A 12,478-nucleotide genomic window follows, 5' to 3' on the forward strand; every position below is an offset into this window, starting at 1 on the left:
CCCGAGAAACTCATATATATACATTTTATTAGACCGCGATACCAGTTAGCGAGTATATACCTAATAAAAATATGCACATGTTGCTGTTATACCCAATAAAAATATGTACGTGTTGGTGTTATACCCAACGAGAATAAATATACATGTTGGTGTTATACCCAACGAGAATAAATATACGTGTTGGTGTTATACTCGATGAAAATGTGTACATGTTGGTGTACGTGGTAAAAATATTGCGTAGTATTTTTCTAATTAATTTATCTTGCATCTACCATGTATGCCAAAAATCATGATAAATAAATAATTACAATTTCCTATCAAGAAGGGATAAATAATGATAATTATTAATTAGACAATCATTATTATTTCCTGCAACAGTAATGTCATGCAAACAAATAGGAAAGTAGTAATGCAGGTATGGATGCAAAATTTAAACACATCTTATCAACAAAAACTAGTGTGATCCAACGGCATCTAGGCAAGGAGCTTGGGCACCTAGGTGTCCCAAACTGTCGTCCTATATATATATATATATATATATTCTGTTACCCTACTTGAACTGATGAATTCAAGCAGTTGAACTGATGAAATTCGAGCGGTTGAACTGATGCTTTCTGTTGCTGTTAAAAATCGTCTTCTTTATTTCAAATTTTTTTGCAATTTTTTTGTTGAAACGGGGCGTGTAACATATCGTTGGAAAGCTCTTGACATCCACATTTCAGTCTTATAATTTGTTTTTGCAAAAAAATTATGATTTAAGAGCAGTTTTGAAAAAAATCATTTTTTTTTCAAAACCGAAAACGCGAATCGTATTTTGGACTTAATTTTCAAACGGTTTGTCGGAATTGAGCAAATGAGATGGCGTTGGAAATCTTGTGAAAATCCGCATCTTCCATATATCTACTATTTTTTCAAATTCTATATGATTTAAAAGTAATTTGAAAAACAGTGAAATTCTGAGCGAAACGTTTTTCACTGTTTTTTGCAAACGGTTTGTCGGATTGATGCAAATGATACGAAGTTGGAAAGCTATGGAAAATGCGCAAATTTTGCGTATAGAAAGTGTTTTCTAATTTCTTACGGTTTAAATACGAATTCAAATACGGTTTAAATTGGTTTTGAACATGGTTTTTTTTTAAGTTTGTCGAAATGGGGCAAATAATATACCGTTGGATAGCTATCGAAAATGCGAAACTTAGTCATGTTGAACGTTTTCTCTACTTCACAACCGTTTAGGAGTAATTTTGAATACGATGAGACGGATCCTACTGTTTTCCCCACTGAAAAACAGAGTACTCGTACTGATCTATGTGTGTGTCCGTACCGATTTATTTTTCATTGAGTAATTTTGGATGGTTCTGAAAAAATATTACTTGAATTGATGTCCGTATGAGTTTGTACTAAGTGTGTCTTCACAGATTAGACTTTACTCTTTTTTTGGTATCGCTTTTCCTCGTAACTTTTCAATGGTTTATGATATCATCATCCCCGAGCTTGCATGGTTTTATGTTGTTGAACTGAATGGCATTTTTTGAAAAGAAAAATGTTTTCTGTGTTTCTTTTTTTTTAACTCTTAACCTTTTTTTCAATGATGTTCTGGACTTCTCTCATTCTACGACTTGAACTTTTACCATTTGAATTTCCATGGGGTTTCTTTTTGTTTGAGCTTTTTCCCAAAACTTATCAGCGACGTCATGTTGAACTTACAACTTTTAATTTGCGAACTTGTTGTGTTTTTACAATTCCAAAGCTAGCAAGCAGTAGGAGTTTCACCCAACAAAGGGGCTAATTACATAGAGCAGTCGCAGTAATACCACAGTCAGATTGATAGCTAGCAACAATAGTAGTGATTACCTACACACATACACATGAACTGATAACAAACTTGCACATGACCTGACAAACAAGAAAATACATTAACGGACAAAAAGAATACAATACACATGAACTGATAATCCCCATGGCTAATGGCAGAGCTTTGTTGCATCTAGGTTCACCCGTTTACTCAAAGTAGAACATCTCAGTTCTATTAATTTGGGCTGATGTTTAAATGTTCACCATTTTGGCCTACATCAGAATACTGAGAACAAAACAATATTTGCTTATTAAGGCATAACACACAACACCTCTTGTGCTACAGGAAGACACATAAACAGAGGAGAAATTGGACATAGAATTGCCAACTAGGTGAACTGAAAAGCACACATAACATGTACTAAAAAAGAACACAACATCCTTAGCGTTGCGTCGACCACCTGTGGTAAAGGTGAACGGCTTGCGGTGGTAGAGGTGAACAGCCTGATCACTGCGTCGTCGCACGACCTTGTGTGGCGGAGGTGAACGGCTTGAGCGCTGCGTCATCGAATGGCCTTGTGTGGAGGCAGTGAACGGCCTGGGCCATGAAGGTTCAAGCAGGTTCGAGAAGTGGTGTTGAGAGGCTGTGTGGGACTGTATTTGTATTGTTTGAATAAGTTCAGTAGCTGCTCACCACGCACACCTACTCAACTGCTTCATGCCACCGTCCCTGCACACACACAACAGCCATCAATTAGCATGCACAAGTTCATGTAAAAAGAACAACAAGTTCATGTACAGTAACATTACATGTTCACAATGAAACCTAAAAAGATGTGTACTTTGAAATACTTCATTTTACTTCCCAAATACTTCATTGTTTTGAAATATGAACTTCTATATTTATTTCCGTAGAAGTTATTATGTTTTCCCTCCAAACTACAAGAACATGATTAGTTTACTTACCCACAAAATATTTTATTCAAATACTTTCCAAATACTTTCTGTTTTTTTATAAGCGAACTGATGGAAATCTACACGGTGCACTTCGGTATTTTATTCAAGGTGAACTGATGTATTTGGAAATGCACGGTTGACCTAGTTACTGTGTAGGATGTGTTCACACACCTATAATTCAGAATTGAACTGAACGACCCATTTTTTCTTGTACTGAAGCTTGTTCTTCACTGTTTGGTTTACAGGGGTGCCAATGATGAATTGAATCATTTTAGTTCTGGCTACTCCCCTCTGGTCTGAATCAAGATCAGCATCAGTTCAATTCAAAATAAATTGACAATTTATGAATTTTGTGCTAAGCAAGCATACCCATCAGCACATGGGATGCCTTGGTGAAATGCACTCACTCAGTCCCCAAAATCAAAAAAGAAAACTACAGAGGCAGAAGAAAACGAGACGAAAGATTTTGAGTTGTGACCATTGCTTTTGTTGAACGCCCCCTCGTTGAATGATCTTGATTGGCAGTGGTGAACGGACTGGGGTAGCGGCTGTGAACGGCCTGGGGCGGCGTGCCAAAATACTTAAAGCTATGCTTTTTCAGGTGGCTAGCGCAGTGGGTATGAACTGGTTGCTCACCCGCAAAAAAAGGTATGAACTGGTTGCTTTTTTAATTGCCATATGCATAAAGTTATGCATCAGTATGAACTAGTAATTGTTTACTTGCTAGTAATGGAAATGAAAGAATTACTGCATCACATCAATCATATCCTTTATATAGGAAAGGGAGTGGCAATGCATTTAATTAAATGGTTCACGGGATTACAACCAAGAAAAGTAGCAACACAGTATTTCTGCAAATGCCACTTCGTAGTGGTTCAACTTGCAGTTACCAACAAGGACAGTTAGTGACTTTGTGTGGCCAAAAAAAGGCACGCATGACACATGCATTAGGGGAGAAATTACCTCTACCTCCTGCCTGGATAGAGGATACGTACTTCCAATACACGAATAGCAGAACTGAAGAGTGGTTCTCGTCACCGGTCTGCAGTTGCTCCAGCCTCGCTCGTGCTGCATTCAGAGAGAAAATAAATTAGTGACAGAGAGGAGATTTAGAGAGGAAGAGAAATTTTTTTGCTACAACAAAATTCACACACAACGAACTGAAACATTCAGTAGCCTGCAAGAAAATATTTTTCACACCTAATCTTTCAACTATCATAAACATCAATATAAACCTTATCTTCACTTCTCCTAGGCACCATCTGGACATGGTGAAGACTAGCTAATGTAAGGATAGGCACAAAACATTTTAATAATGAACTTTTTGTTTAAGAGAAATTTTGAAAATGGCAAAAACAACATCATTTTTTCTTTCTAAACTCAGCAAAATGAAACAGTGGACTCGTATGATCAGATTTTTTGAACGGACTCGGTCTGGGAACATGGACTTATAGAAGTCAACCTTTTGGGGGTTTTAATTTTAGATTTGGTTTCATGTCCGAACTGATGATGTTGTTAGCTCTGAACTTGAATAGCTTATGTAGTAGAGCTGATTTAATTTAAACAAAATAAAATGATATGAAATTGAGTACTTGTGGCGGTTTGTTCTTTGAACTTATCTGCTAGCAACACATGAACTATCCTGTAGAGATTTTTAAAAAATACTTGAACTACCATGTAGAAAAGAATTTTGTTGATACATATTACCAACCAAAATAGACAGGAAGTTCCAACCTTTTATTTGCAGTCGGCAGCTAATCCAGATGCCAGGAGACAACACGTCGTCTGTGACACTTAAACAACACCTAGCAGACAACTCACAAGCACCTGCAGACCGTATCATGAGGTGGGGAAACTGGTGCTGAGCTAGAAGGGGACAACGACACTGCTGGCAGAGAGGCGGAAATGGCGTCCAATTCGTTGTTGCATTGTCCAGGGGCACGGTCTGGGAAGGTCTCCTTCCCTATGGCCGCTGATGTTTTAACTTGTACAAAACAAAACAAATCAGTCATCGACACTGATGACTAATTGCATCATGTCAGGGATCCAGTACGTCCTCCACGGTCAATTGCTAGTCTTCCATTGGATCCTTATACATGGTTGGCTGGCTTGTACACAGTACACATGGGCATCCTCTGTCATCCTCTGAAGATCTTATAAGTACCGAGGAACTGAAATTCTGTAACTTCTTTATTAAAATGCAAATGCGCATTAACATCAGAGGAGTGTCTTCATCGAAGTCCATGCTGAAGATCTGCAGCAGAAAGTCACGAGATTTTGACTCCGCCTCCATCAGCAGTTGCTCCCACGTTCTCGGATTACTATCCTTGAACTTTTGGTACACCATTATTATAACTTTCTGGTTTTCCACATTTGCACTGAGAATTTTCATACTTCTTCACAAAATCAAACTTCTGAACTTGTGCGATGACACTGATTGAACTTGCAAAGGAACACTCAGTACATGTCGATGGCTGTATCAATGGCAAAGGAAGGAGCTGCCGGCGCTCAAAATGGTGCAAAGGTCGTAAGCGAAGTCCAAGTTGGTTTTCTGTGGCAAAAAAATTCAGAGATTAGGGAAGGTAGACAGAGATCAATGGAAAATTGGTTTGCTTTGGAAAAAAGTTCAGACCTTCCAGAAAAAATGGTACGACATGGACGGCGGCCAACAAACGGGATGAGGGAGGTCGGCCGGCGGTGGATCTAGGTGCCGCGCGTGTGGAAGAAGGATGGCTGGCGCCCGAGCATGAGGGAGAATGGAGGGGGAAGGCGGGGTGGAGGTTGGCGTACAAGAGGAGCTTGCGGCGGCCATGAGCGGGAGGAGCTTGCAGCGGCCGTCTGCACGGGGGAGGGATACAGCTGCCGTTGGTGTGGGGGAGGGATGCGGCGGCCGTCTGCACGGGGGAGGGATACAGCTGCCGTTGGTGTGGGGGAGGGATGCGGCGGCCGTCGGTGTGGTGGAGGGATGCGGCGGCCAATCAGTGCGGGGAGGGAGGCGGTGGCCGGCGACGCGGGGGAGGTAGGCGGCGCGGCGGGCGGCGCTCTGGAGGGAGGCGGTGGCCGCCGACGCGCAGGAGGGAGGCCGTGAGGCTGCGGGTGAGGAAGAGCCGTGCGGCCCGGCGCATGTGGGAGCGGCCGGGCGGCCCGGCCGGGGAAGGAGAGGGACGGCCGCCCGCGCTCCGCGGAGCGAAGTGGACCCCGTGCCCCATGTCTGCCCAGTGCCATCTGCCGCGTCTAGGCCCTCCGTTCTGCAGCTACTGTCGAGACGCCCGGGGCGTCACTTTAAAGTCGGTTGGCCGCGCGGAAGGAGTGCAACCACCCGTGCGCGGCCCACGGCGAGGAGCCGGCGTCCGCGCGGGGCGGCGTGGGAGGTGGACGCGGGGAGGGATGAGGAGCCGCGGCAGAATGTGCGCGGCGGCCATGAAGGTGGAAGAAAGCCCGTCGAACGTACACGCAAGAGCGCCTTCACCTAAGAGCTCGAATACCTGATGCATTCTAGAGTGCAAAGGGCAAGGAAAGTTAATCGAGGAGACCAGGGAGAATACCCGTGGATGATATCTACAAAAGAGTACTGTGGCCTTCATGCGGTACCGGACCGCAAAAAACTAAATCAATCATGTCCTAGCACCAATAGTATATCATCTGGGTATGAAGTTCTGGAAGCTTGCCGACACTTAATGGAATGCTGCAAAATCATGCATAGTAGCCAGTAGGTCTCACATGATTAGAGAAAGACAAGGTTGGGAAGGGTGGAGTTGCCCGTACGCGCAGCATAGGCAGTGAACCCATCGTAACTGACACGGGGCCTAGACAAGCATGGGCGCCCAGCCGGGACCGAGGGAGGGTAAGGCAGGGATACCTACGTCACAGGATCCACTTCCACTACTACTCCCTCCTTCCATCTATACAGGGCCTAATGCGTTTTTCGAGGCCTAACTTTGACCAAATGTTAGAGTAATAATATATGACATGCAACTTACACAAAGCATACGGTCAAATTCGTATGTGAAAGGAGCTTCCAATGATATATTTTCACATTATACATCTCATGTACTATTAATCTTGTCAATAGTCAAAGGCGGTTTTGAAAACGTTAGAGCATGGTTAATAATGTAGCCGGCTATTGGCTATAAAGAGATGCCACCTCACTTAGAGCCATCATAAAAATACTCATATAAGTAATAGGTTGGCTCTTAGAATGGCTATTAGGTTGGCTCTAAGCATTTAATATTTGCATGAGCAAGGTATATGATTGGAAGAGAGTTGCATGCATACTATTTTTTCTTGATCTATGTGTTATAGCCGGGCTGTAGAATAAGAGCCCGCTTCACTCTCTCTCCTCTCTTCTCACTCCTCCAAGTAGGATTTTAATGACATGACAAGTCTTATAGCCTGCTGACTAGGCCTTATTAGACTTGCTCTTAGGCCCTATATAAATGGAAGGAGGGAGTACTATGAGCACTGCATACTCTACTACAGATGTTGTCAGTACTCCACTAGTACTATTGGAAGGAGCTTAAAAAAGTTACTAATTGGACTGGCTATACGTGGCGCTACTATATTTATGAAAAGGGTGTGGTGTATGATATTTAACTACCATTATAACTTTTGATGTGGCACGTATGTCTTGCAAATTAACCGGACTTCCCCGATCCCACGGAGGTTGAAGGTAGCGCGAAGTAGCCCCACACACATGTCGGGGAAGGGAATCTCACCAAGACGTACTGTAACACAGACCAAGCAGAATCTAACTTGATCATACAACCTCTCTCCGCTCGTTGTTGGTCAAAGTGATGGACGTCCACACGGCCCCGCAAAATGGGCTAGCCTGTCGCCGATAACCTCGCGAGGGAGTATTGTATGAAGATAAACCCACTATGTGCATGTGGCCCAAGTATCTATATGGAAGTGGTGTGTGTAGTGTTTGAATACCCAATGCGCGAATTTGATGTGGCACCATGCACTACTGCAGGATGTTGTTAACGCGACACTACGATCAGAGACCCTTCGACAAAACTGCGTGCGATGCAATAATCGCAAACGGTGGTGTAAAAGAACCGTCAAAAAAGGTGCAAAACTTTGCGATGACGGAGCCATCAAACCCGGTTCAGATTTTAGTTGCATGTGCGATGCGGGGCATACAGTTCAGTTCAATTAACTGTTTGTTATGAGGCAGAACAAAAAAACGGGCAGCTAGATGAAGGCGTGTACGATATACGACATACGATTCACTCGGATAAACTGTTTGTGATGAGGAGGAACAATAGAAACGGGCAACTAGATAAAGGTGTGTGTGACTGGGGGCATACGCTTCAGAAGGATTAACTATTTGCGATTAGGTAACTAAATAGAAACGGGTCAGCCAGATCAAAGTGTCTTCGATTGATGACACTTCACACGGATGAATTATTTGCGATTGTGCCATGTCATGACACCATGCCAAGTTTCATGATTTTCAGGCGTGTTTTGGATTTACAGGAATTAAAAAACCAAGTTTCTCAATCTTTACGGCCGAGCCACGACGCCCAGATGTTTGAATTTCATTCCCATTTCTTGCATGGGACCTAGAAATTCATCCAAGGACACACATGTGATTTTTCAACCAACTTTGATGCACTGGAGCATGTGCTTGTAGTTGAAATTTGAATTATGCACATTATATGCCTAAAAACTCAATTAATGTATAAAAAATGCCAAACGAACCCGGAATATTCCAAAATTTAGCATGATACTTCTATTTGGTCTAATCTGCCTGTGTAAAAAAATTAAGGCGGGAGAAGGCAGTGTACGTATGTCGTTTCGCACACGGAGGTGGCACGTTCCCTCTCGGAAGCACGAGCCTTCTTGAGGGAAACTCCGGTTTGCAAGAAGGTTACACCAAAGCTTGTCCCAATTCGGCCAAAAAAATTACCGCAGCATGTTGGTGCCATGTCATGACACCATGCCAAGTTTCATGATTTTCATGCGTGTTTTGGATATACAGGAATTAAAAACCAAGTTTCTCAATCTTTACGGTCGAGCCACGATGCCCAGATGTTTGAATTTCATTCTCTTTCTTGCATGAGACCTATAAATTCACCCAAGGACACACATGTGATTTTTCAACAAACTTTGGTGCACTAGAGCATGTGCTTGTAGTTCAAATTTGAATTATGCACATTAAATGTCCAGAAGCTTAATTAATGCGTAAAAATGCCAAACGAACCCAGAATAATTCCAAAATTTAGCATGATACTTCTATTTGGTCTAATCTGGCTGTGTAAAAAAATTAAGGCGGGATGAGACAGTGTACATATGTTGTTTCGCACACGGAGGTGACACGTTCCCTCTCGGAACCACGAGCCTTCGTGAGGGAAGCTCCGGTTTGCAAGAAGCTTACACCAAAGCTTGTCCCAATTTGGCCAAAAAATTTACCGCGGCATGTTGGTTCCATGTCATGACACCATGCCAAGTTTTATGATTTTTAGCCGTGTTTTGGATTTATAGGAATTAAAAAAAAATAAGTTTCTCAATCTTCCGGCCGAGCCACGACGCCCAGATGTTTGAATTTCATTCTCATTTCTTGCATGGGACCTATAAAGTCACCCAAGGACACACATGTGATTTTTTAACAAACTTTGGTGCACTAGAGCATGTGCTTGTAGCTCAAATTTGAAATATGCACATTAAATGCCTAGAAACTTAGTTACTGCATAAAAATATCAAACGAAACCAGAATAATTCCAAATTTAAACACGACACTCATGTACTAGTTGCATGTTCACTATACGTAAATGTTCTAGCAATTCAAACACCATTCTTTCCCTCCGTAACACCATTTTGTGTTTCAAAACATAATCAAAAAATCAGGTATACCACAAACAGTTTACTAGAAAGAATCATGTGGGATGCAATATAAAATATCTTGGCGCACCGTGTTGTCTGGCTTACGCAAGAAGCTTTGTCGTCTACAGTCCACCGCCCCCGCTTCAACCACACTTGCTCGCCAGTTTCTCGCGGCATCGAGCGAATTTTTTTGCCACCGCGGAAATATCTATCTCCCCGCCCCCTCCCTCCCACCAAAAGCCACATTTCAACTGTTCATCCTTTCTTTCCAAGTTCAAACCTTCACTGCTGCTTAGTGGAAGCTCAGCCTCCTCGCCGGCGACCCTTCTTCTTACAGCTCAGCCTCCTCACCGTCGACCCTTCTTCTTGCAGCGCTGCCTTCTCATCGGCGACCCTTCTTCTTGCAGCGCCGCCTCCTCGCCGGCGACCATTCTTCTTGCTGCGTGGCCTCATCGATATGGTCAGGTAATCCACACACCACCCACACCATCCTCCTCCTTTCCCGTCCCACATGCCCCGGCCGATGACGCAACAGCTTCCGCCGAAATCACTGCCCCCCTCCTCCAATTAAGCGCCGCCCACATCCATTTTGCACGCAGTATAACGTGGAGCTTAGTAGCATGCGGCCGCACGCTCGCACGAGGTCGCTATGGATGCCACGTGTGCCCTATTGGGTTCTATGGTAGGGTGCATCAACTGCAAATTAAAATTTTCCTACGTGCAGAACAACCAAGAACATGCTACGGGAGATGGATCACAGATCGTTACCACCAGACGCGCAGTGCCATGCAGCAGAAGAAGAGTTGGGGTAGCGCGTCTCCTCCTTGTCCGATCTCCCTCAAACAGCCGGTCATCGGTTCCCTCGTACAGGTTCGCCGGAGCGGTGCAAGTGAAGGAAATATGCCCTAGAGGCAATAATAAAGTTGTTATTTATATTTCCTTATATCACGATAAATGTTTATTATTCATGCTAGAATTGTATTAACCGGAAACTTAGTACATGTGTGAATACATAGACAAACAGAGTGTCACTAGTATGCCTCTACTTGACTAGCTCGTTGAATCAATGATGGTTATGTTTCCTAACCATAGACATGAGTTGTCATTTGGTTAACTGGATCACATCATTAGAGAATGATGTGATTGACTTGACCCATCCGTTAGCTTAGCACGATGATCGTTTAGTTTGTTGCTATTGCTTTCTCCATAACTTATACATGTTCCTATGACTATGAGATCATGCAACTCCCGAATACCAGAGGAACACTTAGTGTGCAATCAAACGTCACAACATAACTGGGTGACTATAAAGATGCTCTGTAGGTGTCTCCGATGGTGTTTGTTGAGTTGGCATAGATCGATATTAGGATTTGTCACTCCGAGTATCGAAGAGGTATCTCTGGGCCCTCTCGGTAATGGACATCACTATAAGCCTTGCAAGCGATGTGACTAATGAGTTAGTTACGGGATGATGCATTACGGAATGAGTAAAGAGACTTGCTGGTAACGAGATTGAACTAGGTATTGAGATACCGACGATCGAATCTCGGGCAAGTAACATACCGATGACAAAGGGAACAATGTATATCGCTATGCGGTTTGACTGATAAAGATCTTCGTAGAATATGTGGGAGCCAATATGAACATCCAGGTTCCGCTATTGGTTATTGACTGGAGACGTGTCTCGGTCATGTCTACATAGTTCTCGAACCCGTAGGGTCCGCACGGTTAACGTTCGGTGACGATCGGTATTATGAGTTTATGTGTTTTGATGTACTTAAGGTAGTTCGGAGTCCCGGATATGATCACGGACATGGCGAGGAGTCTCGAAATGGTCGAGACATAAAGATTGATATAGTGGACGGCTATATTCGGACACCGGAAGTGTTTCGGGTGATTTCGGAGAAAACCGGAGTGCCGGAGGGTTAGCGGACCCCCCCCCTGGGGAAAGTTGGGACTTCATGGGCCATAGGGAAGAGGGGAGGCAGCCCACAAGGGGCAGCCGCGCCCCCTTCCTATAGGGAGTCCGAATTGGACTAGGGAGGGAGGCGCACCCCCTTTCCTTCTCCTCTTCCTCTCCCTTCCTTCCTTCCCCTTCCCTCCTAATTGGACTAGGAAAGGGGGGTCCTACTCCTACTAGGCGGAGGACTCCTCCCCTCCTTGGCGCGCCCTAGGGCCGGCCGGCCTCCCCCTTGCTCCTTTATATACGGGGGCAGGGGGCATCCTAGAACACACAAGTTGATTGTTTCCAGCCATGTGCGGTGCCCCCCTCCACCATAATCCACCTCGGTCATATCGTCGTAGTGCTTAGGCGAAGCCCTGCGCCGGTAGCTTCATCATCACCGTCATGCCGTCGTGCTGATGAAGCTCTCCCTCGACACTCAGCTGGATCAAGAGTTCGTGGGACATCACCAAGCCGAACGTGTGCAGATCACGGAGGTGCCGTAATTTCGGTACTAGGATCGGTTGAATCGTGAAGATGTACGACTACATCAACCATGTTGTCATAACGCTTCCGGTTATGGTCTACGAGGGTACGTGGACAACACTCTTCCCCTCTCGTTGCTATGCATCACCATGTTAGATCTTGCGTGTGCGTAGGATTTTTTTTTGAAATTACTACGTTCCCCAACAGTGGCATCAGAGTCAGGTCTATGCGTAGATGTTATATGCACGAGTACAACACAAAGGAGTTATGGGCATGGGTATATACATATTGCTTGCCGTCACTAGTTGATTCTTGATTCAGCGGTATTGTTGGATGGAGCGGCCCAGACCGACATTACACGTACACTTACGCGAGACTGGTTCTACCGACGTGCTTCGCACACAGGTGGCTGGTGGGTGTAAGTTTCTCCAACTTTAGTTGAATCAGATTCAATGAACAGGGTTCTTTCTAAAG

At 44.1% G+C, this 12,478-nt stretch overlaps 1 long non-coding RNA gene across 1 annotated transcript; it reads right to left on the reverse strand.

Moving 5' to 3' along the window:
• Nucleotides 1-1,898: 1,898 nt before the first annotated feature.
• On the reverse strand, nt 1,899-5,855 carry LOC125508217. The gene is made up of 4 exons (XR_007283264.1): nt 5,384-5,855; nt 4,486-5,302; nt 3,715-3,819; nt 1,899-2,524 (listed from the first exon to the last, which is right to left on the reverse strand). It is a non-coding gene; the product is annotated as an uncharacterized LOC125508217 (long non-coding RNA).
• Nucleotides 5,856-12,478: the final 6,623 nt, after the last annotated feature.

The sequence above is a fragment of the Triticum urartu genome, chromosome 5 (genome assembly GCF_003073215.2).
Source record: "Triticum urartu cultivar G1812 chromosome 5, Tu2.1, whole genome shotgun sequence".
NCBI classification, from domain to species: domain Eukaryota; kingdom Viridiplantae; phylum Streptophyta; class Magnoliopsida; order Poales; family Poaceae; genus Triticum; species Triticum urartu.